Source organism: Heterodontus francisci, chromosome 24, assembly GCF_036365525.1.
Source record: "Heterodontus francisci isolate sHetFra1 chromosome 24, sHetFra1.hap1, whole genome shotgun sequence".
NCBI classification, from domain to species: Eukaryota; Metazoa; Chordata; class Chondrichthyes; order Heterodontiformes; family Heterodontidae; genus Heterodontus; species Heterodontus francisci.
The window spans coordinates 37235243-37260172 of record NC_090394.1 but is presented as its reverse complement, the minus strand read 5'-3'; the positions used below and the strand labels follow the sequence as shown (position 1 = coordinate 37260172).

At 52.2% G+C, this 24930-nt stretch overlaps 1 protein-coding gene across 6 annotated transcripts in view; it reads left to right on the top strand.

Moving 5' to 3' along the window:
• Positions 1-24930, top strand: part of mad1l1 (mitotic arrest deficient 1 like 1) — a 999406-nt gene that overhangs the window by 280000 nt on the left and 694476 nt on the right. The window lies entirely within an intron of this gene.

The following is a 24930-nucleotide window of genomic DNA, read 5'->3' as shown; positions in this document are numbered from 1 at the left end:
AACAGACAAGCAAGATAATTAGCAAAAGCAGAGGTATGAGAAACAACATTCTGGTTTCGCTTCCCACAATTGTCATGAGTCCTGTGATCCTGTTATCTTTATCAAGTTGCAGCCTGCAGTAACACCAAGCAGTAGTCGTATCATATACGAGGGGCCCTATATTCCTTATCATCACTCACACAGGGATGGACAGCATGTTTCACAGGAGTCCATTTGTTTCAAACCACAGGGAGTCACACAATCAGGCCATAAAAGAACCGATGTCCTTGCAATTACCAGTGTCGGCTAATCTTTACAATCTCACACTCTCTGCCTTTACTTTTAACTATTTCATTGTGGTTTCTGCCACTTAAAATCAAAGCTTAGCAAAGCTACTATTCCTAACTTGGCTATATTTCCCATTAAGCATAGGGCCATGCCTTTCTGCTCACTTCCACAACTCTCTGGGGTAGAGAATTCCACAGATCCACATCCTCTGAGTGAAGAAATGCCTCCTCATCTCAGTCTTAAATGGCCTGCCCCTTATTCTGAGACTGTGACCCCTGGTTCTAGACTCACCAGCCAGAGGAAACATCCTATCCACATCTACCCAGTCATGCCCTGTAAGAATTTTGTAAGTTTCAATGAGATTGCCTCTCATTCTTCAAAAAGCTAGAAAATACAGGCCCAGTTTCTGCAATCACTCCTCATAAGACAATCCTGCCATCCCAGGGATTAGTCTGGTGAACCTCCATTGCACTCCATCTATGGCAAGTATTTCCTTCCTTAGATAAAGAGACCATAACTGTACACAATGCTCCAGGTGCAGTCTCACCAAGGCTTTATACAATTGCAGCAAGACATCTTTACTCCAGGACTCAAATCCTCTTGCAATGACGGCAGCATACCATTTGCCTTCCTAATTGCTTGCTGCGCTTGCATGCTAGCTTTTAATGACTCATGAACAAAGACACCCAGGTGCCTTTGGACATCAACACTTCCCAATTTCTCTCCATTTAAGAAATACACTGCCTTTCTGTTTCTTTCTGCCAAAATGGATCACTGCACAATTCACATTATAATCCCTTTGAAGCCTCCTTGCATCCTCCTCACAACTTACGTTCCACCTAGTTTTGTGTCATCAAATTTGGAAATATTACATTTGGTCCCCACATCCAAATCATTTATATAGATTGTGAACAGCTGTGTCCCAAGCACTGATCCTTGCAGTACCCCACTAGTAACAGCCTGTCATCCTGAGAATGACCCATTTATTCCTACTGTTTGCTTTCTGTCTGTTAACCAATTTTCAATCCATTGCAGTATATGGATTGGGGGGGGGGGTGGTGGGAGAGGAGGAGAGGGGGGGAGAGCAGGAGAGGGGGGGGGGGAAAGAGAGGAGGGGAGGGGGGGAAAAGAGAGGAGGGAGGATTGGGGGTGAAGGGCGGGAGTGGGGGTGTGGGGGTGAAAGGCGGGGGTGGGGGGGGGAGCAGCAAAGCGGAAGAGGAGTGCCTTTTTCTGTGCATGTGCCAGAAACACAACAGCAAAAGTCCCTGGACCCGGCGACACCGAGGTCTTCGCACACTCGCTCCCCGCAGCTCTCTACGGCCTCTGGCATCCGGCCCTCTCCATTCAGCCGTTCCTTCCAGCTGCGGATGCCCAATCCAGTTGCTTCTCCCCTACTTCTCCACAGTACTTCAGGCATTGCAACTGTCTGGTCCCTGCATTTTGCATGCTCCCTCTCCCCACCCTTCCCCCCCTCTCCACACCCTTCCCCCCCTCTCCACACCCTTCCCCCCCTCTCCACACCCTTCCCCCCCTCTCCACACCCTTCCCCCCCTCTCCACACCCTTCCCCCCTCTCCACACCCCTCCCTCCCCCCTCTCCACACCCTTCCCCCCTCTCCACACCCCTCCCTCCCCCCTCTCCACACCCCTCCCTCCCCCCTCTCCACACCCCTCCCTCCCCCCTCTCCACACCCCTCCCTCCCCCCTCTCCACACCCCTCCCTCCCCCCTCTCCACACCCCTCCCTCCCCCCTCTCCACACCCCTCCCTCCCCCCTCTCCACACCCCTCCCTCCCCCCTCTCCACACCCCTCCCTCCCCCCTCTCCACACCCCTCCCTCCCCCCTCTCCACACCCCTCCCCCCTCTCCACACCCCTCCCCCCTCTCCACACCCCTCCCCCCTCTCCACACCCCTCCCCCCTCTCCACACCCCTCCCCCCTCTCCACACCCCTCCCCCCTCTCCACACCCCTCCCCCCTCTCCACACCCCTCCCCCCTCTCCACACCCCTCCCCCCTCTCCACACCCCTCCCCCCTCTCCACACCCCTCCCCCCTCTCCACACCCCTCCCCCCTCTCCACACCCCTCCCCCCTCTCCACACCCCTCCCCCCTCTCCACACCCCTCCCCCCTCTCCACACCCCTCCCCCCTCTCCACACCCCTCCCCCCTCTCCACACCCCTCCCCCCTCTCCACACCCCTCCCCCCTCTCCACACCCCTCCCCCCTCTCCACACCCCTCCCCCCTCTCCACACCCCTCCCCCCTCTCCACACTCCACCCCCCTCTCCACACTCCACCCCCCTCCCTCTACCCCCCTACCTCCACCCCTCCCTCTACCCCCCTACCTCCACCCCTCCCTCTACCCCCCTACCTCCACCCCTCCCTCTACCCCCCTACCTCCACCCCTCCACCACAGTTGAATATCTGAAGTGCAGTTGCAAAGTCGGGGAAATAGCATGCAAAACAAAGCCTCAACAATTCTGGGTTTAATTATTGAGAAGTTTTATTAAGTTCATTAAGCATCCGAGGAACTGCTGTGCATGGATACATGAGTGTTGTGTTTCCAGCATTCCCGTTAGACAGACAGGCTGAGTCTCTGCTATGCACAGCTAAAGAAATTGTTCCTGGAGAGCCTTGTGGTGAATGAACGCTTGGCTCTCTATTCCACTATGTATTGTCCATGTGAAGAAGGCAAAGTCACAAGAGTCTGAGCTCAGTCTATTCTTGTTGAATGTTCCCCAAATGCATCCCAATGTGCATTCCCAATTCATCCATAAATGCAATGTTCCTTTCCACATCGTGACCCACTCTGCAGCATGATCCAGTTGCCTTCGTTGCTTGAATGCTGACCTTAAGTCTCGAGGATTGTTTTCTCGATGGCATGTTTTACATGAAAAGAAATAAAGCAAATCAGAGTCAGAGCTTGCCTCCCTCCATCCACTGAAATTACTGTTGTGCACACCTTTTTAAGTTGTGCAGTGAAGGCACCAATTGATAACGTCGCCAATGAAGCACTTATTACCCACCTCAGATGCAGGAATCAGCACATCCTTGCGTCCTCTCCTGCACTGCCTCCTTTGCTTGAATGCCGTCCTTAAGTGTCAAGGATTGTTATCTCAAGGGCACGTTTTACATGAAAGGAAATAAGGAAAGAACATCAGTGTCAGAGCTTCCCTCCCTCCAATGAAATTACTGTTGAGCATGCTTTGTGTTCTGCGGTAAAGGCATGTACTAATAACACCGCCAATGAATCACTTAGTACCCACCTCAGCTGTAGGAGGCAGGATGATACTGCCCCTATCTCGTGATGGTTCAATGCTGCTCTCAGGGAAAACATGAATGATGTGAGGGTGCTGGAAAAGAAGCACATTTCTTTTGGGCTATGAACATAAAGCTGGCCATTTAGCCCAGCAGTTCCCTGCTAGTGGTTATGTTACTCGTGCGTCTTCCCATCCATTCCCATTTAATCCTGCCTACTACTATCACCAGTTGTGTTCACAGCAAGAGCATTCACATTTCTGCTACCACTGGACACGGCATGCTTGTTTCTTTTAGTGCTCAGTCTCTTCTTGCTGAATGTTCCCCAAGTGCTTGACCCCTTTGGAGGCCCTCTCTGCTTGACAGGCAGCAGCTGGCAATTGCGGAGTCTCACAAGGCTCTGCATGGTTGTTTCAAGGGCGGATGGGGAAACAGGTGGCTGTGTGTCCATATGCACTGCTCTGATGGGTGCAGGAACAGGTGACTGTGTGTCCACGTGCACTGCTCTGATGGGTGCAGGAACAGGTGACTGTGTAACTGAGCAGCAAGGAGAGGGTACAGCAGGTAGGGGAAGTGGAGCTTTGAACAGGCAGGCATAGGTATGGTCCATCAGATCATTAGGCCAGGGGGTGAGACGCTCAGGATCCAGGGTTTGTGACACGTGACTGATGTCCAGCGCGTGGCCACCTCCATCCGAAGGTGCTTCCAGGCAATTGTTGGGCATGGTAAATGGCTCCATCTCATCAGCCAGTCCTTGCTGCCAGCGGAGAGTCTGTTGCCGCAGCCAGTCCATTCTCCTCACGGGAAACATGAAATGAGATAAGAAATACAGAATGCACTCCATTAAAACGTTACAAAAACGAAAGTGACTGTTTAGATGGTAGGTTGCAGCACATGTACTGCCTGCACACAGCAACTCACAACAGGGACTGGAGAACATGCGGTGGCCAAGACAATGGAAATGTTTTCAAAGCAACTTACAAAGGCAGAGCAACTTACCTTGGAACAATCTCCTGTGTCAAATAAAAATGAAGCAAGTCTCCAAAACGAATAAATAATTCAGATAAAATGCGAGAAAATGCCCGACGAAATCTCTCCTCCTTCCACTTTCAAAAAGTCGCGCCGAAGCTTTCACGCATGTGCAGAGGCCAACCTGGCGCGTTGCCCGAGGAAGACGACGTACCGCGATGACGTCTTCTGCGCATGCGCAAAACGGTCCTGGCAAGCCGGACCGCAGCGCATGCGCAGAGATCAGGAGACAGTGTGCGCTTGTGCGTACCGCGTCAACTGCGCATGCGCAAAGCGGTCCTGGCAAGCCGGACCACAGCGCATGCACAGAGGGCATGAGACCGTCTGTGCATGTGCGCACTGCGGCGCATCCTGATGACGTCGGCGATGACGTAGCGTTGTCATGAATTACTTTGAATAGAATTTTGAAAGATTCGCCACCAATGCATCCACTGTCTCTATAGTCACCTACATCAATTGAAACCAGGTGAAGAAACTACGTGGAAGTGAAGAAGCAAAAGCTATGTTGAGGAAACAAAGACCCATTTTTGCATTTAAAACTGCCATTGGGCTAATTTTTGTCTTGAATTTTCAATTAGGGATTCAGTGAATGTTTATTTGAATAATGCTGTTTTCCATTAAATTTTGACCTACCACAAGGAATGCTGATTTTCATGTAACAGATAATTGGTTTAAAATCCTAAAATTTACCAAGATTTTCCCTTTGTATCATTGGAGTATAAAATTTAAAAATGCATGGCAAGTAGTTTATTGTCTACATCGACATGAAACAAGTCCAAATTGTATGTCAGACTTAATAAATCTTACCGTATTTTTAAAAAAACCACCCTGGGATGTAGCTCATCTCGTCCAGGGGATTTATCAACTTTCCCATTTTTTGAGTACTACCTCTTTATTGATACTAATTTCTTTCAGTTCCTCACTTTTACAAGTCCCTTGATTGCCTAGTTTTTCTGGCAGATTCTGTCTGCCTTAGTGAAGACAGGCACAAAGTAATTGTTTAGTCTGTCTGCTATTTCCTCATTCTCCACCACAAACTCTCCTGTCTCCACCTGCAATGGACCCACTTTAGTCCTTGCTAATCTTTTCCTTTTTACATACCTAAAGAAGCTTTTACGGTCCGCCTTTATGTTCCTAGCTAGCTTGCATTCATAATCCCTTTTGCCTTTCGTTATCTGTGAAATCTGTGGAACTTGTGTAGGATGGGTTGTATAGTGTATGATCTTTACAATATGAGTTGTCACTAATAAATCTAGTAAGGAATTCAGGAAAAACATACTTGAGTGGTGAGAATATGGAACTTGTTACCACATGGAGTAGTTGAACCAAATAGCATTGATGCATTTAAAGGGAAGCTAGAAAAATATATGAGGGAGAAAGGAATAGAAAGATATGTTGATAGGGTGAGATGAAAGAACGTGGTAGGAAGCTCATGTGCATAAACAATACACAGACATGTTGGGGAGAATGGCCCATTTCTGTGCTGTAATATCCTATGTAATAAATTGTCTCAATATACATTTATGTTTTTGCACGTGATATGGAGAAAGTGATGCATGATTGTTTTCTCTCCACGTAGGGTTGCCGAATGTTTTTCATGTCAACAGTGCCGTGAAAAGATTGCGGTATTGACTTAATAGCAAGCCATTTTTGATAAATTCCTTTTTTGTGAAGGTTGAGTTGAGAACAGGTATCAAGCAATATAACTTTACACTGAGGGCAATCAATAGTTAGGATGGGCCGTGGCCGCGAAGACAGTAGGATTAGTATTCAGAAAGATGAGATCCAATGGGCTGAATAACGTGCTTCATCCAAGTTAGTCTTGTATTTTGAAACAACCCTGCAAAACTGTATTACGTCAAATGGATGATGAGAAAATTACACATTTTTTGGGGTGTAGTATACTTACAATAATTACCATTTAAAACTATGTTTTGTTATAAAAGTATTTTCAAGAAGATGCTGATGAAGTGTATTCTGCATGGTCTTGCAAAATCCCTACATTTTATTGCAAACTTTGTGCAATCTCTTGTCACCTTTTGTCCTTTTTTTGCATCATAGTCATGTAAGTTCTCCCACCAGAGTTATCAACTCCAAAAAATGTTATTAGCCACCTCCTTCCCTGTATTTTTGGATGCCTTTCTTCAGGTGTTTATTTCTTTCAGAACATATGGTCAAAAGCATTTTGACGGTATCCTGCACTGCACTGACTGCATGCTTGGAGAGTGTTGTCCATAGGCTGCTGAACAATATCATTGTTGCATCTGAGGGCTTGAAATGAAATGTCTAATCAGGAGTTTTAAAGCATGCACACTAACTTGAGAGTTGCCAATTATTGTGCAGATGGCACCTTTTAAAGATAAGGGAATTATAGGGCAATTCAGCAAAAATCCAATTTTGTTTTAAGTGTTCCACAGGGTTTGGTTTGTTTAGGAATCATGACTTCTTAATCAGAGCTTTATAAGTATAAAGTATCTGTCATTTTAACTTGGCGTTCTGTTGAAGCTAAAGTGCATTTTAGGTTGTTATGTTTGCAGTCACAATTATGTGTATGAATGAGATGTATTCAGCAACAACATTGAACGATGAACTGAAATGATATTTTTGAGATGAATCCAGAGTCAATTAATTCTTATCTTAAAGGTACGACCAAGAGAGTAAAATTTATAATGAACATCAGTACTTCGAAATTGAGTTTGGAATATTTTACGCATATTAGATCCCAATTACTTGGCACATAATGCTTAATTAACATCCCACGGCGAGCTCCATTTCTCCTATCAAATACCTGATGAACTTAAATCAACATATTTTCACTTAACTAAGTTCTCTCATCAACCTGCATGTTGCCCCCACTCCCCATATTATTCTTGAAGTTTAACGATAGAATAGTGGTGCTGGACGACTACTTCATCACATTGTTGTCTGTATTGAGTTTGTCTGCCAGTTCAGGGAATTATGCAAGTTTAAGCCAAATATTAGCCTTCAATTTTCTGCTCTTGGTTTCAGAATTAGAGCTGATTGCTTCATGCATTTTCCCATTTGTTTTAAACATGTCCTTTTTAAAACCTATGCCAGATAGTTAATCAGATCTTCAATTTTAATAACTTGGGAATATTTCCTTTACCTTCTGCTCCCCTGGCCACCCTTTGTAATCTGGGTGGCAGGAGGCTATTGCCAAGGACTGATGGGAATGGGCCTGGCCGTCAGCGAAGTGGATTGGGGAGGAACCAGCTATAGTCGGTGATGGGGATGCTCTTATCTCTCCTGGTCCACAAGGAAACCTGAAACAAAAGTCTTGATTTACCTTACTGGGCCTTTTCAGGCCTTCAATGCAGCTTGCGACAGCTTTGGGTTGGTAGAGAAGCCATCACTGTTGCTCCAGCTCAGACCTCTAGTTAAAATAACAGATTGCACCTCAATGACAGTATTATAGGCTGATCTGCATATTTGAAGGGAATGTCACCGATCTGGGGCAGGAGTCCTTGCCATCTGCAATTTTTAAGTGCAAATGGTCTCCCACTCCATTTTGAATGCCTGTCCCTCCTGGTTTCTGCCAGGTAGTGGAAGTTAGAAGCATAATGAGTGTGAGACTCCTTCCTGCAGGAAGTCTTCATCTGCTTTGCTCTGTAATCAGACTCAACCCCTGAAGTTGGATTTTCGCTAACTTTCAGCACTGGTGTGAATCAAAATGATTTTTTGCATACTGTAAAGGTGCACTATAAAACTCTACAGCCTCCACCACCTTAGAAGGATGACGGCAGCAGATGCATGGGAGCACCACAACCTTCAAGTTCCCCTCCTAGTCACACACCATCCTGACGGGAATATATCCTCATTCCTGGGTCAAAATGCTAGAACTCTTAACTAACAGTATTGTGGGGGTACCTTTACCATACAGATTGCAGTGGTACAAGAAGGTGCTTACTACCACCTCCGGGCAACGAGGAATGGCCAGTAAACCCTCGCTGGGCCATCACGTCCACATCTCAAGAATGAATTTAAAAATATCACCCTCAGATGATGAGAGCTAGATGGGCTGAATGTTACCCAAATTTTTAATGTGAGAATGTGTATCATTTATTCCTTCCCACATCTTTCGCTCTTCCACAAAACCCACTGTGCTACTTGTCTCTTGAGACCAAGAATTCAAGTGACTTGCATCCAGGCTACCAAAATGATTGTCAACTTGTCACCTGGAGGTTGTGGCAAAAGTGCCTCTGTGTTTTGTTAAATATATTTTTTGAGGATTCATTTTTGAAAGATTGAAGAAATGTGAAACTTTGCAGTTTTCAATGGGGATCATGTAAAGGCCCCTTGACTTTGAAAAACAGCCCCCGGAAATGTTTTTTAAAAGGGTTACTGAGAGGTCTTGTGAGGAAATCCAGCCTTTCTGGGAAACCATTTGACGTCCAGCAACAACAACAAGCCTTTGTGAGAAACCAACTGACTTCCAGCTCAATAAACAAAAGAGAACTTTGGACACCTGGAGAAGTTGTTTACAAAGAAGTAACAGGTCAAGGTTGATGGAGGTCAAAAGATTGACCTCCTGTTGTCAGTTTTGCATTTAATTTATTTTGAGTTAGGGTTGAACTGTATAAAAAGGGAGAGAACTTTCAAGGAGAGAAGAGAATTTCCAAGGAAGGAGATAAGACCACAACCCAGCTCAGTTTTCCAACATCTCTCTCAAAGACCCTGAGAACTCCACTGTGTCAACTTATCTCACCTCCTTTCTTTGAAGAAAAGCCTGCTAAATTAATTCTCAATGCCGCCTGAAAAGAACTGTTCTGAAAGATCCCAGTGACCTGTCCACATGTACTCGGAGGCCAGACTGTATGCCAGTTTTTGGAACACAACATATCTCATCTGTTTATTCAAGAATGAGCAAGTATTCATCCCAAGTGTTTTATGTTGTTTGTAATAGAGGTCTAAAAACAACAATCCCTTTATTTTTCCGGTTAACCGGTGTGTATGTGAGGGGCTAAGGTAAAAAGGGAACTTTAATATTTCAATCTGTGTGTTTATGCTTTATTTCATTACTGGTTAAGACTTGTTTTATAATCTGATAATTATGTTGTTTATTAAAGAAACCTGGTTGGTGTGTTTTATTTTGGGATTAAAATAGAGTCTATGATTGACTATCAGTAAGTGGGGAAAAAATGTAAATATGTGTTGTGACCAGTGGAGAAGTGGAACTATAATAAACAGTGCATTCCTCCCGCCTTGGTTGTAACAAGGTCTGCAACAGTGGACTGTTAATGGCTCCCTGTCTGCATATCCCTCTGTTCACTTGGAACTTCCTCACTGCAGCATAGCTGGATTGGTGGCTAGCAAAGTTGTGGAGGGGAAACTGAAACATATCAACAAGTGGTTATCCCAAAATGCTGTGCCGCCTTGTTCCTGCATTCTTGTATGGTGCAATGTGCTGATTGTACAAGGTTCTGATGAAAGGTCATTGACCGTAAAACTTAACCCTACTTTCCTCTCTTCATAGTTGCTGTCTGACCTGCTGAGTATTTTCAACATTTTCTGTTTCTTCTTTGATACTGCCAGGTGTTGGACTGACATAACGTTGCTAAAACTCCTCATAATTGAGGAGAGTGCTAGGCAGGTCTATAATTTATACTTATGACTTGCGAAAGAAAGACTATCCATATTCTGTTATATCTACTTAAAAATACTGTACATAAACTACATTTCTGAGGTCAGAAAATGTTCCTACAGCTGGAGGATAAACATATGGCATTTAATGTGCCAACTTTGTCAAACTTCCAATTAACTGAGTGGCACATATGCCACTGTTATGCCATAAATCACTTCAGCACAAATGTTGTGCAATTTTCACATTAACCTTCTCACCAGCAGTTGAGTATTGTAGAGGATTGAATCCCAGCTCAAACTGAGATGCGACAGACTATGGTGGTGATAATGTGGATGCTAAAATTTATTGCATTTCTGCATTCAAAGTGAGATCCAACACTCCTTCAACAAACAAATTTCATATCTCTAGCTGCTGATTTTGTTTTGTTAAATGTTATGACTTCACTCCTCTCCCGAAGGTGGTGCTGCCAAGCCCACCTGAGGTACCTGGTCCAAGTGACTCTTCCACATGTATGTGTCTGAACTGTGAATGTTGATAGACTTATTCAACAGTAAGGGGGCATCATATCTGAGCCCATCCCAATCTCACCTGATATTGAAAGAGTGACAGTTTTTGGCAGGAATCGCTAGAGGTCATTAAAGTTACAAAGGGTTCATTCAGCTAGATATAAAGAAGATGTTTCAACTGGTGGGAGAACTGAAACTAAGGGCACAACTAAAAGATAATTATTAATCATATAAGGAATTCAGGAGAAACTTATTTATCAAGAGAGTGAGAATGTGGAACTTGCTACCATGTGGAATAGTTGCAGCAAAGAGCATAAATCCATTTAAGGGAAAGCTAGATAAGTGACTCATGCATCTAGTACCAGGCTGATGGCCACGACCTGCTGGATGTCAGCTACTCGCCCTCGAGGGTAGGGACTATCTGAGCGTGGCGCCTATGGGCCTCCTTTGGACTCTGTCACTTGCCGTTTTGGAGAAGCCCTACCAGAGGCTCAGCATGGCTGACTGGCAGCTCCGTATGAATTGACCATGTCCACTTAGACCAGTGGGCTTCGTGTTGATCCCCGTTGGCTCTAGACAAAGCTGAGGATCAAGAAGTGGTACAGCAAACCTGGAGTCTGCTGGATTGGCTGAGGGAAGGTAATATTAAGGACGGCTTGTTCATACCCCCAGGTAAGCAAAGGTCTCAGGTCTTGCAATACTGCTCATATTGCATCTTTTTTTTGAAGAGTGTTTCTATGTTTGTAAGTGAATCATCAGAGGTGGGGAAGTGTTAAAGTAGGGTGACGGTACATCCCTGTTTTCCAGGGACAGTCTGTAGATGAGGTAAATGTCCGCGGACGAATCCTCAGTTCACGAAACTCAGCCCCAAATAGCCTATAACTTTTAATTTCTCTTTGGAATACGTCCAATGCAAAATTGAGGAACGGAACAGAATATGTGCTGTCAGTTGCCTTGGAAAAAGGTGTCTGCTAAATGTCTGAATAATGTTAGAGAGAAATAGCCAGAACGTTTCTGTTATTACTGTTATCAAAAACTTAGGTAGAGCAGCACCATTGCTATTGCCATAATTACGGCACTGACTAAATAGCATGTGATGTTGAACACACAAGATTTGAGATTCAGTGTTAGGTGAATATAGCGTTGTCAAAGAAGCATAATTGTTGCTTTAACAGGATTTTCCATTTTTGCACCGAATTAGAAAAGAAACATATATTATGTTCAGTATGCTAATCAGTATTTTCAGTTTGTACCACTGGACATAAAGCTGCTCTTACAGCAAGTGCTAGTCTAAATTCTATTTGTTTTCCTGCAAAGCTGAGCCAGCAAAGATTAGGCTGTATAGACAGTGGGTATGAAAAGCTGATGTTCCTGAACAGTGTTAGAAACAAATATTTTGGCTGTGATTTTGTAGAGGCAGTGTGGCTCCTGGGTGCCCAGCCGAAAAGGCAGGGGGAACCCCCGCCTCAACTTTTTCGCGCCCCATCCGGCGCGATCCACTGTTGTTTCTGAGACAATGTTTTCAGCGCCGGGATCTCCATCCCTTTAAAGACGGGGATCCTGCCTCGAAAAGCTGCTGGCCAATCATAGGGCCGGCAGGTCAGCAGTATTGGCAGCGCCACTGGGAGCGGTGGCCACTGTCAGTATTGCAGAGACCTTAGACCCAGGCCCATCGCTGGAGCGTGGACTCGAGATAAGTGAGGTGGGGTTGCCAGGCCAGTCCAGCAGGCCCTGGCGATGGGGTGGGAGGATGGACGTGAAGTCCAGGGGGAGGGATGTCCATGGAGGTGGAGGTTTTCTGACGGGGTCCTCTGTGGGCCACAGATTGCCCATGGAGGAGGGTCCTCCTCCCAAGCCCACAGGGAGTGCGCCTGATTTTACAAGGCACCCACACTACGTGGTGGAGGCGATCCCACTGGTGGCGGGAAGAGGCCCTTAATTGGCCGTTAATATGCCACCTAACGGCCTCAATTGGCCTCTGGGTGGGAAGGCTGTCGTCAGCCTATCCTGCCCCTGGCAAAATCGCTTGGTGACAGGCCCTCTGCTGCACCCGCCTGTAGCAGTTTTATGGGCCCCCTCGCCTCCGACCCTGTGTCGGGGGCTCCATGACATTCAGTCCTTTGTGCTGCCTTCACAATAGAAACGTAAAAAATATTCCCGAAATAATGGAATAATAATGAAATGATGGTCTAGCAAGAATGAGGAACTTAAAGAAATCCGTATAAGTAACAAAATAGTACTGCAGAAATTAATGGGACTAAGTTGCGGCAAATCTTTTTAAATAACTCATTTGTGGGATGTAGGTGTCACTGGCAGGGCCAGCATTTGTTGCCCATCCTAATTGCCCTTGACAACTGATTGGCTTGCTGGGCCATTTCAGAGGGCATTTTAAGAGTCAACCACATTGCTGTGGATCTGGAGTCACATGTAGGCCAGACCAGGTAAGGATGGCAGATATGCTTCCCTAAAGGACATTAGTGAACCAGATGGGTTTTTACGACAATCGACAATGGTTTCATGGGCATCATTAGACTAGTTTTTAATTCCAGATTTATTAATTGAATTCAAATTTCACCATCTGCCATGGTGGGATTCGAACCCATGTCCCTAGAGCATTAACCTGGGCTCTGGATTATTAGTCCAGTGATATTACCACTACATCACCACCTCCCCTTGACCTGACTACTTCCATGCTAACGTTTTAAAAGCAGTATCTGCAGAGATACTGAATGCATTGATTTTGACCTTCCAGAATTCCTTAGATTCTAGAAATTTTCCCAAGGATTGGAAGGTTTCAAACATAACCCCGCTATTTAAGAAAGGAGGAAGAGAGAAAAAGAGGAACTACGGGCCAGTTAGCCTACCATCAGCAGCAGGCTAAATACTAGAATCTATTAGGGACATGGTAACAGGTCACTTAGAAAATCATAATCTGATTAAGCAGAGTCCGCATAGATTTATGAAAGGGAAATCATGTTTGACAAAGCTTTTTGAGGATGCAAGTAGTAAGATGGATAAGCGGGAACACGTGGATGTAGTGTACTTTGATTTTCAAAAAGAATTGATAAGGTGACACAGTAGAAGATATTACACAAATTTAAGGCTCATGAAATTGGGGATAATATATTAGCATGGATTAAACATTGGTTAATGGACAGAAAGCGGAGAGTAAGAATAAATGGGACATTTTTGGGTTGGCAGGCTGTAAATAGCAGGGTACCGCAAGGATCAGTACTTGGGTCCCAGCTATTTACAGTGTGACAGAAACCACACTGGCCAAATGGAAACATATTAATTTTGCCATATGGCACACTATTTGAACTTTTACTGGAAATTGAACATAACTTGTTTAAAAAGACCACAGAGCTGAATGGCTGAAAACACGGATACACATCTGCATTCTGAGAGACAATTGAATAGAGGGACAATGGAAGTGACAAGGGAAGACAATGAAAAGACATTGAGAGCCATTGTCGAACAGCCAGCACTCCACCGCCACCCCCCCCCCCACTCGCAGCCCCCCCCCCCCGGTCCCCCGTCCCACTGAGTGTGACTGGAGAACTTCTGAAATCAAGAATCCTTGCAATCTTGTTTCAAACAAAGAGTTGGTCACATGATTAACCTGCTGGCGAACCTGGGGACTTTTTGAATTGTGCCAGACAGAAAGGGCAGACTGCAATTGAACTTCAAGAAGAAAGCACCTCTCCCTCTGTCTCTCTCTAGCAACATCTCAGGGACCCATGGAGGCAGCTTAAGCCTCATGATAGAGGACCTCTTCAGCCTTCTGGTACCAGCAAAACAAGTTTGAAAGTGTGCACTGGGCCCAAGTGAGAACTGCAAGACTTAACTCCATTCAAGGACTTTACATCCAAACTAGAAACAGTAACTGAATTTCATTTACAACTCCAAACACACCCCTCTCTATTCTTTCTCCCCCTCTGTATCTATTTATGTGTGTGTTTATCTCATATGCATGCTAGCATGGTTGCGTCGCATATTTTAGTAAATTCAACTGTTAGACTGTTAAGGTGAATAAACTTAGATCGTTTTTGTTTAAAGCTGAGAAAACCTGTCTGATATGTTCATTTACAATTACAATTGGAGAGCAGTAAGTAGGGCTCATTTAGGTGAAGCTAAAAACACTGTTTTAAAAGTTAAACCCTGTACGGTCAAACCAGGAAAGGGGCCAGAGGGGAGCCTGAGACTACTTCCTCACCCAGTCGTTAAAGAAATTTGGGCGCTAGAGAAATTGGAAGAGGAAAAGCAAATTGATCCCAAAGAGAGAAAAGATTTCAAAACAGGTTTGCTTGTGGTTGTGTGTGCTAGAATACTAACATGTCTGCGACTGAAACCAGGAACTACCCAAGCCAGGGTGAAGTAACTTGCAATAAGATAAAGGCGCTGTGCATGGAGGAGTTGAGAAATATGGCTGAGCAGTGTACGATCACTTTCCATGTCAAAGCTAGGAAATCGGAATTCCTAAAACTAGTGGCCAACCATTTTTCCCTCGAAGCCAAAGAATCAGAGACAGGGTTAGAAATAGACACTGACAGCGTAATGTTAGCAAACATACAACTGGAGCAGAGGGAGCTTGAGATAGAAGAGAGGGAGAGGAGAGGGAGGGAGGGGAGAGGGAGAGAGGGAGGGGAGGAGGGACAAGAGACAGGAGAGATAGCGAGAGAGGCGAGGAGGGACAGGAGAGATAGCGAGAGAGGGGAGGAGGGACGAGAGAGAGAAAGAGAGAGGGGAGGAGGGACGAGAGAGAGAAAGAGAGAGGGGAGGAGGGACGAGAGAGAGAAAGAGAGAGGGGAGGAGGGACGAGAGAGAGAAAGAGAGAGGGGAGGAGGGACGAGAGAGAGAAAGAGAGAGGGGAGGAGGGACGAGAGAGAGAAAGAGAGAGGGGAGGAGGGACGAGAGAGAGAAAGAGAGAGGGGAGGAGGGACGAGAGAGAGAAAGAGAGAGGGGAGGAGGGACGAGAGAGAGAAAGAGAGAGGGGAGGAGGGACGAGAGAGAGAAAGAGAGAGGGGAGGAGGGACGAGAGAGAGAAAGAGAGAGGGGAGGAGGGACGAGAGAGAGAAAGAGAGAGGGGAGGAGGGACGAGAGAGAGAAAGAGAGAGGGGAGGAGGGACGAGAGAGAGAAAGAGAGAGGGGAGGAGGGACGAGAGAGAGAAAGAGAGAGGGGAGGAGGGACGAGAGAGAGAAAGAGAGAGGGGAGGAGGGACGAGAGAGAGAAAGAGAGAGGGGAGGAGGGACGAGAGAGAGAAAGAGAGAGGGGAGGAGGGACGAGAGAGAGAAAGAGAGAGGGGAGGAGGGACGAGAGAGAGAAAGAGAGAGGGGAGGAGGGACGAGAGAGAGAAAGAGAGAGGGGAGGAGGGACGAGAGAGAGAAAGAGAGAGGGGAGGAGGGACGAGAGAGAGAAAGAGAGAGGGGAGGAGGGACGAGAGAGAGAAAGAGAGAGGGGAGGAGGGACGAGAGAGAGAAAGAGAGAGGGGAGGAGGGACGAGAGAGAGAAAGAGAGAGGGGAGGAGGGACGAGAGAGAGAAAGAGAGAGGGGAGGAGGGACGAGAGAGAGAAAGAGAGAGGGGAGGAGGGACGAGAGAGAGAAAGAGAGAGGGGAGGAGGGACGAGAGAGAGAAAGAGAGAGGGGAGGAGGGACGAGAGAGAGAAAGAGAGAGGGGAGGAGGGACGAGAGAGAGAAAGAGAGAGGGGAGGAGGGACGAGAGAGAGAAAGAGAGAGGGGAGGAGGGACGAGAGAGAGAAAGAGAGAGGGGAGGAGGGACGAGAGAGAGAAAGAGAGAGGGGAGGAGGGACGAGAGAGAGAAAGAGAGAGGGGAGGAGGGACGAGAGAGAGAAAGAGAGAGGGGAGGAGGGACGAGAGAGAGAAAGAGAGAGGGGAGGAGGGACGAGAGAGAGAAAGAGAGAGGGGAGGAGGGACGAGAGAGAGAAAGAGAGAGGGGAGGAGGGACGAGAGAGAGAAAGAGAGAGGGGAGGAGGGACGAGAGAGAGAAAGAGAGAGGGGAGGAGGGACGAGAGAGAGAAAGAGAGAGGGGAGGAGGGACGAGAGAGAGAAAGAGAGAGGGGAGGAGGGACGAGAGAGAGAAAGAGAGAGGGGAGGAGGGACGAGAGAGAGAAAGAGAGAGGGGAGGAGGGACGAGAGAGAGAAAGAGAGAGGGGAGGAGGGACGAGAGAGAGAAAGAGAGAGGGGAGGAGGGACGAGAGAGGGAAAGAGAGAGGGGAGGAGGGACGAGAGAGGGAAAGAGAGAGGGGAGGAGGGACGAGAGAGGGAAAGAGAGAGGGGAGGAGGGACGAGAGAGGGAAAGAGAGAGGGGAGGAGGGACGAGAGAGGGAAAGAGAGAGGGGAGGAGGGACGAGAGAGGGAAAGAGAGAGGGGAGGAGGGACGAGAGAGGGAAAGAGAGAGGGGAGGAGGGACGAGAGAGGGGAAGAGGGAAAGAGAGAGGGGAGGAGGGACGAGAGAGGGGAAGAGGGAAAGAGAGAGGGGAGGAGGGACGAGAGAGGGGAAGAGGGAAAGAGAGAGGGGAGGAGGGACGAGAGAGGGGAGGAGGGAAAGAGAGAGGGGAGGAGGGACGAGAGAGGGGAGGAGGGACGAGAGAGGGGAGGAGGGACGAGAGAGGGGAGGAGGGACGAGAGAGGGGAGGAGGGACGAGAGAGGGGAGGAGGGACGAGAGAGGGGAGGAGGGACGAGAGAGGGGAGGAGGGACGAGAGAGGGGAGGAGGGACGAGAGAGGGGAGGAGGGACGAGAGAGGGGAGGAGGGACGAGAGAGGGGAGGAGGGACGAGAGAGGGGAGGAGGGACGAGAGAGGGGAGGAGGGACGAGAGAGGGGAGGAGGGACGAGAGAGGGGAGGAGGGACGAGAGAGGGGAGGAGGGACGAGAGAGGGGAGGAGGGACGAGAGAGGGGAGGAGGGACGAGAGAGGGGAGGAGGGACGAGAGAGGGGAGGAGGGACGAGAGAGGGGAGGAGGGACGAGAGGGAGAAAGGGAGAGAGGGGAGGAGGGACGAGAGGGAGAAAGGGAGAGAGGGGAGGTGGGACGAGAGGGAGAAAGGGAGAGAGGGGAGGTGGGACGAGAGGGAGAAAGGGAGAGAGGGGAGGTGGGACGAGAGGGAGAAAGGGAGAGAGGGGAGGTGGGACGAGAGAGAGAAAGAGAGAGGGGAGGAGGGACGAGAGGGAGAAAGAGAGGGAGGCGAGGAGGGACGGGAGAGAGGGAGGGGAGGAGGGACGGGAGAGAGGGAGGGGAGGAGGGACGGGAGAGACGGAGGGGAGGAGGGGCAGGAGCGAGACAGAGGGGAGGAGGGGCAGGAGCGAGAGTGTGGGGCGGAGGGAGAGGGGAGTAGGGACAGGAGAGAGGGAGGCGAGGAGGGACGGGAGGGGAGGAGGGACAGGAGAGAGACAGAGAGGGGAGGAGGGACAGGAGAGAGAGTGGGGAGGAGGGAAAGCAGAGAGGGGGGGGAGGCAGGAGGAGGGACGGGAGAGAGAGCGAGTGAGAGGGGAGGAGGGACAGGTGAGAGAGAGAGTGTGGGGGGAGCAGGAGGGACGCGAGAGAGGGGGGGAGGAGAGATAGCGAGAGAGGGGGAGGGGGGACAGGAGACAGAGAGGGGAGGAAGGACCGGAGAGCGAGGGAGGGAGGGGAGGAGGGACAGGCGAGAGAGAGAGGGGAGGAGGGACAGGACAGAGGGAGGGGGAGGAGGGACAGGACGGGGGAGGGGGGAGGAGGGAAAGAGGTAGAGAAAGGTGAGGAGGGACAGGAGAGAGAGAGAGAGGGGAGGAGGGACAGGAGAGAGAGGGGAGGAGGGACAGGAGAGGAGAGGGGAGGAGGGACAGGAGAGAGAGGGGAGGAGGGACAGGAGAGAGAGGGGAGGAGGGACAGGAGAGAGAGGGGAGGAGGGAGGAGGGGACAGGAGAGAGGGGGGGAGGAGGGGACAGGAGAGAGAGAGGGGGGGAGGAGGGATAGGAGAGAGAGGGGGGGAGGAGGGATAGGAGAGAGAGAGAGTGGAGGAGGGATAGGAGAGAGAGAGAGTGGAGGAGGGATAGGAGAGAGAGAGAGTGGAGGAGGGATAGGAGAGAGAGAGAGTGGAGGAGGGATAGGAGAGAGAGAGAGTGGAGGAGGGATAGGAGAGAGAGAGAGTGGAGGAGGGATAGGAGAGAGAGAGAGTGGAGGAGGGATAGGAGAGAGAGAGAGAGTGGAGGAGGGATAGGAGAGAGAGAGAGTGGAGGAGGGATAGGAGAGAGAGAGAGTGGAGGAGGGATAGGAGAGAGAGAGAGTGGAGGAGGGATAGGAGAGAGAGAGAGTGGAGGAGAGACAGGAGAGAGAGAGAGTGGAGGAGGGACAGGAGAGAGAGAGAGAGTGGAGGAGGGACAGGAGAGAGAGAGAGAGTGGAGGAGGGACAGGAGAGAGAGAGAGAGTGGAGGAGGGACAGGAGAGAGAGAGAGAGTGGAGGAGGGACAGGAGAGAGAGAGAGAGTGGAGGAGGGACAGGAGAGAGAGAGAGAGTGGAGGAGGGACAGGAGAGAGAGAGAGTGGAGGAGGGACAGGAGAGAGAGAGAGAGTGGAGGAGGGACAGGAGAGAGAGAGAGAGTGGAGGAGGGACAGGAGAGAGAGAGAGAGAGTGGAGGAGGGACAGGAGAGAGAGAGAGAGAGTGGAGGAGGGACAGGAGAGAGAAAGAGAGAGTGGAGGAGGGACAGGAGAGAGAAAGAGAGAGTGGAGGAGGGACAGGAGAGAGAAAGAGAGAGTGGAGGAGGGACAGGAGAGAGAAAGAGAGAGTGGAGGAGGGACAGGAGAGAGAAAGAGAGAGTGGAGGAGGGACAGGAGAGAGAAAGAGAGAGTGGAGGAGGGACAGGAGAGAGAAAGAGAGAGTGGAGGAGGGACAGGAGAGAGAAAGAGAGAGTGGAGGAGGGACAGGGAGAGAGAAAGAGAGAGTGGAGGAGGGACAGGAGAGAGAAAGAGAGAGGTGGAGGAGGGACAGGAGAGAGAAAGAGAGAGTGGAGGAGGGACAGGAGAGAGAAAGAGAGAGTGGAGGAGGGACAGGAGAGAGAAAGAGAGAGTGGAGGAGGGACAGGAGAGAGAAAGAGAGAGTGGAGGAGGGACAGGAGAGAGAAGAGAGAGTGGAGGAGGGACAGGGGAGAGAAAGAGAGAGTGGAGGAGGGGACAGGGAGAGAAAGAGAGAGTGGAGGAGGGACAGGGGAGAGAAGAGAGAGTGGAGGAGGGACAGGGGAGAGAAAGAGAGAGTGGAGGAGGGACAGGGGAGAGAAGAGAGAGTGGAGGAGGGACAGGGGAGAGAAAGAGAGAGTGGAGGAGGGACAGGGGAGAGAAAGAGAGAGTGGAGGAGGGACAGGGGAGAGAAAGAGAGAGTGGAGGAGGGACAGGGGAGAGAAAGAGAGAGTGGAGGAGGGACAGGGGAGAGAAAGAGAGAGTGGAGGAGGGACAGGGGAGAGAAAGAGAGAGTGGAGGAGGGACAGGGGAGAGAAAGAGAGAGTGGAGGAGGGACAGGGGAGAGAAAGAGAGAGTGGAGGAGGGACAGGGGAGAGAAAGAGAGAGTGGAGGAGGGACAGGGGAGAGAAAGAGAGAGTGGAGGAGGGACAGGGGAGAGAAAGAGAGAGTGGAGGAGGGACAGGGGAGAGAAAGAGAGAGTGGAGGAGGGACAGGGGAGAGAAAGAGAGAGTGGAGGAGGGACAGGGGAGAGAAAGAGAGAGTGGAGGAGGGACAGGGGAGAGAAAGAGAGAGTGGAGGAGGGACAGGGGAGAGAAAGAGAGAGTGGAGGAGGGACAGGGGAGAGAAAGAGAGAGTGGAGGAGGGACAGGGGAGAGAAAGAGAGAGTGGAGGAGGGACAGGGGAGAGAAGAGAGAGTGGAGGGGGCAGTAGGCGAGAGTGTGGGGCGGAGGGAGAGGGGAGGAGGGACAGGAGGGAGAGGGGAGGGAGGGGACAGGAGAGAGTGTGGGGAGGAGGGAGAGGGAGGAGGGACAGGAGAGAGTGTGGGGAGGAGGGAGAGGGGAGGAGGGACAGGAGAGAGAGTGGGGAGGAGGGAAAGCAGAGAGGGGGGGAGGCAGGAGGAGGGGACGGGAGAGAGAGTGGGGAGGAGGGAAAGCAGAGAGGGGGGAGGCAGGAGGAGGGACGGGAGAGAGAGGTGGGGAGGAGGGAAAGCAGAGAGGGGGGGAGGCAGGAGGAGGGACGGGAGAGAGAGCGAGTGAGAGGGGAGGAGGGACAGGTGAGAGAGAGAGAGTGGGGGGAGCAGGAGGGACGAGAGAGAGGGGGGGGAGGAGGGACAGGAGAGATAGCGAGAGAGGGGAGGGGGGACAGGAGACAGAGAAGGGAGGAAGGACCGGAGAGCGAGGGAGGGAGGGGAGGAGGGACAGGCGAGAGAGAGAGGGGAGGAGACAGGACAGAGGGAGGGGGAGGAGGGACAGGATGGGGGGAGGAGGGAAAAGAGGTAGAGAATGGGGAGGAGGGACAGGAGAGAGAGAGAGAGGGGGGAGGGACAGGAGAGAGAGAGAGAGAGAGAGGGGGTTGGGGAGGGCCAGGAGAGAGAGGGGGGGGGGAGGGCCAGGAGAGAGAGATGGGGGGAGGGGGGGAGGGCCAGGAGAGAGAGAGAGAGAGGGGGGGGGAACGACAGGAGAGAGAGAGAGAGAGAGGGGGGAACGACAGGAGAGAGAGAGGGGGGAACGACAGGAGAGAGAGAGGGGGGAACGACAGGAGAGAGAGAGGGGGGAACGACAGGAGAGAGAGAGGGGGGGAACGACAGGAGAGAGAGAGGGGGGAACGACAGGAGAGAGAGAGGGGGGAACGACAGGAGAGAGAGAGAGGGGGGGGAGGGACAGGAGAGAGAGAAGGGGGGGAGGACGGAAGAGAGAGAAGGGGGGGAGGGACGGAAGAGAGAGAAGGGGGGGAGGGACGGAAGAGAGAGAAGGGGGGGGAGGGACGGAAGAGAGAGAAGGGGGGGAGGGACGGAAGAGAGAGAGAGGGTCGAGGAGGGACGGGGAGAGAGGGTCGAGGAGGGACGGGAGAGAGGGTCGAGGAGGGACGGGTGAAGCGAGAGGGTCGAGGAGGGACGGGAGAGAGGGTCGAGGAGGGACGGGAGAGAGAGAGGGTCGAGGAGGGACGGGAGGAGAGAGAGAGGGTCGAGGAGGGACGGAGAGAGAGAGAGGGTCGAGGAGGGACGGGAGAGAGAGAGAGGGTCGAGGAGGGACGGGAGAGAGAGAGAGAGGGTCGAGGAGGGACGGGAGAGAGAGAGAGAGGGTCGAGGAGGGACGGGAGAGAGAGAGAGAGGGTCGAGGAGGGACGGGAGAGAGAGAGAGCGGGTCGAGAGGGGACGGGAGAGAGGGTCGAGAGGGACGGAGAGAGAGAGAGGGGGGAGGAGGGGACAGGAGAGAGAGGAGAGAGGAGGAGGAGGGAAGGAGAGAGAGAGGCGGAGGGAGCAGGAGAGAGAGAGTGGAGGAGGGAGAGGAGAGAGAGAGTGGAGGAGGGAGAGGAGAGAGAGAGTGGAGGAGGGAGAGGAGAGAGAGAGTGGAGGAGGCGAGGAGAGAGAGAGTGGAGGAGGGAGAGGAGAGAGAGAGTGGAGGAGGGACGAGGAGAGAGAGAGTGGAGGAGGGAGAGGAGAGAGAGAGTGGAGGAGGGAGAGGAGAGAGAGAGTGGAGGAGGGAGAGGAGAGAGAGAGTGGAGGAGGGAGAGGAGAGAGAGAGTGGAGGAGGGAGAGGAGAGAGAGAGTGAGGAGGGAGAGGAGAGAGAGAGTGGAGGAGGGAGAGGAGAGAGAGAGTGGAGGAGGGAGAGGAGAGAGAGAGTGGAGGAGGGAGAGGAGAGAGAGAGTGGAGGAGGGAGAGGAGAGAGAGAGTGGAGGAGGGAGAGGATGAGAGAGAGTGGAGGAGGGAGAGGAGGAGAGAGTGGAGGAGGGAGAGGAGAGAGAGAGTGGAGGAGGGAGAGGAGAGAGAGAGTGGAGGAGGGAGAGGAGAGAGAGAGTGGAGGAGGGAGAGGAGGAGAGAGAGTGGAGGAGGGAGAGGAGAGAGAGAGTGGAGGAGGGAGAGGAGAGAGGAGAGTGGAGGAGGGAGAGGAGAGAGAGAGTGGAGGAGGGAGAGGAGAGAGAGAGTGGAGGAGGGAGAGGAGAGGAGAGTGGAGGAGGGAGAGGAGAGAGAGAGTGAGGAGGGAGAGGGAGAGGAGAGAGAGTGGAGGAGGGAGAGGAGAGAGGAGAGTGGAGGAGGGAGAGGAGAGAGAGAGTGGAGGAGGGAGAGGAGAGAGAGAGTGGAGGAGGGAGAGGAGGGAGAGAGTGGAGGAGGGGAGAGGAGGAGGGAGAGAGTGGAGGAGGGAGAGAGAGAGAGGGAGAGAGGGAGGAGGGAGAGAGTGGAGGAGGAGAGAGTGGGAGCGGAGGAGGGACGGGGAGAGAGAGAGAGAGGGGGAGCGGAGGAGGGACGGGGGAGAGAGAGAGAGAGGGGGAGCGGAGGAGGGACGGGGGAGAGAGAGAGAGAGGGGGAGCGGAGGAGGGACGGGGGAGAGAGAGAGAGAGGGGGAGCGGAGGAGGGGACGGGGGAGAGAGAGAGAGAGGGGGAGCGGAGGAGGGACGGGGGAGAGAGAGAGAGAGGGGGAGCGGAGGAGGGACGGGGGAGAGAGAGAGAGAGGGGGAGCGGAGGAGGGACGGGGGAGAGAGAGAGAGAGGGGGAGCGGAGGAGGGACGGGGGAGAGAGAGAGAGAGGGGGGGAGCGGAGGAGGGACGGGGAGAGAGAGAGAGAGGGGGAGCGGAGGAGGGACGGGGGAGAGAGAGAGAGAGGGGGAGCGGAGGAGGGACGGGGAGAGAGAGAGAGAGGGGGAGCGGAGGAGGGACGGGGGAGAGAGAGAGAGAGGGGGAGCGGAGGAGGGACGGGGGAGAGAGAGAGAGAGGGGGAGCGGAGGAGGGACGGGGGAGAGAGAGAGAGAGGGGGAGCGGAGGAGGGACGGGGGAGAGAGAGAGAGAGGGGGGAGCGGAGGAGGGACGGGGGAGAGAGAGAGAGAGGGGGAGCGGAGGAGGGACGGGGGAGAGAGAGAGAGAGGGGGAGCGGAGGAGGGACGGGGGAGAGAGAGAGAGAGGGGGAGCGGAGGAGGGACGGGGGAGAGAGAGAGAGAGGGGGAGCGGAGGAGGGACGGGGGAGAGAGAGAGAGAGGGGGAGCGGAGGAGGGGACGGGGGAGAGAGAGAGAGAGGGGGAGCGGAGGAGGGACGGGGGGAGAGAGAGAGAGGAGGGGGAGCGGAGGAGGGACGGGGGAGAGAGAGAGAGAGGGGGAGCGGAGGAGGGACGGGGGAGAGAGAGAGAGAGGGGGAGCGGAGGAGGGACGGGGGAGAGAGAGAGAGAGGGGGAGCGGAGGAGGGACGGGGGAGAGGAGAGAGACGAGAGGAGGGGGAGCGGAGGAGGGACGGGGGAGAGAGAGAGAGAGGGGGAGCGGAGGAGGGACGGGGAGAGAGAGAGAGAGGGGGAGCGGAGGAGGGACGGGGGAGAGAGAGAGAGAGGGGGAGCGGAGGAGGGACGGGGGAGAGAGAGAGAGAGGGGGAGCGGAGGAGGGACGGGGGAGAGAGAGAGAGAGGGGGAGCGGAGGAGGGACGGGGGAGAGAGAGAGAGAGGGGGAGCGGAGGAGGGACGGGGGAGAGAGAGAGAGAGGGGGAGCGGAGGAGGGACGGGGGAGAGAGAGAGAGAGGGGGAGCGGAGGAGGGACGGGGGAGAGAGAGAGAGAGGGGGAGCGGAGGAGGGACGGGGGAGAGAGAGAGAGAGGGGGAGCGGAGGAGGGACGGGGGAGAGAGAGAGAGAGGGGGAGCGGAGGAGGGACGGGGGAGAGAGAGAGAGAGGGGGAGCGGAGGGAGGGACGGGGGAGAGAGAGAGAGAGGGGGAGCGGAGGAGGGACGGGGGAGAGAGAGAGAGAGGGGGAGCGGAGGAGGGACGGGGGGAGAGAGAGAGAGAGGGGGAGCGGAGGAGGGGACGGGGGAGAGAGAGAGAGAGGGGGAGCGGAGGAGGACGGGGGAGAGAGAGAGAGAGGGGGAGCGGAGGAGGGACGGGGGAGAGAGAGAGAGAGGGGGAGCGGAGGAGGGACGGGGGAGAGAGAGAGAGAGGGGGGAGCGGAGGAGGACGGGGGAGAGAGAGAGAGAGGGGGGAGCGGAGGAGGGGACGGGGGGAAGAGAGAGAGAGGGGAGCGGAGGAGGGACGGGGGAGAGAGAGAGAGAGGGGGATCGGAGGAGGGACGGTGGGAGAGAGAGAGAGAGGGGGAGCGGAGGGAGGGTCGGGGGGAGAGGGATGAGAGAGAGGGGA